General features: G+C 47.1%; 1 protein-coding gene across 1 annotated transcript in view; it reads right to left on the reverse strand.

The window, feature by feature from the left end:
• The window catches only part of grk4 (G protein-coupled receptor kinase 4), a gene marked incomplete in the record, with an annotated part of 39,932 nt that overhangs the window by 6,303 nt on the left and 33,202 nt on the right, over positions 1-427 (reverse strand).

Consider the following 427-nt stretch of genomic DNA (forward strand, 5'->3'; position numbering starts at 1 on the left):
TTCCCCCCCCCCCCCCACATTCCCTTCCCTTCCTTATTATCTTTCTCCCATTTCTTGCTAAAACTTTTCTTTCTTTCCACCCCCAACTCCTTCTCTCCCTGGGGAGTCTTTCAATCTGCTGAACCTCAGGGTCAGAATGTTCCACCGCGTCACACAAATAAACGTCCTGTCCCCTCCTGCTCACAGGCAAAGCAGCCCAGTGCTTCCCTCTTGGAGCACAGAACAGACCGTGAAAGACATATGGGAATATTTCAAGCTCCCGATCTCCTTAAACCTGCCCTCATCAATATTTTCAACATTGGGGGAGATTTCTATATTGTCAAAGCGTTTGCTACCAGTAACGAGTTCACAGAACTGTCCACCAACTCTGCAGTTCTCAGAGCAATTTAGTTTCTTTCAACTGATTGTTTCGGTTTTACAGCCCACA

The sequence above is a fragment of the Morone saxatilis genome, unplaced genomic scaffold, assembly GCF_004916995.1.
Source record: "Morone saxatilis isolate NCDOM2014 unplaced genomic scaffold, NCSU_SB_2.0 Contig17, whole genome shotgun sequence".
Lineage (NCBI taxonomy): Eukaryota > Metazoa > Chordata > Actinopteri > Moronidae > Morone > Morone saxatilis.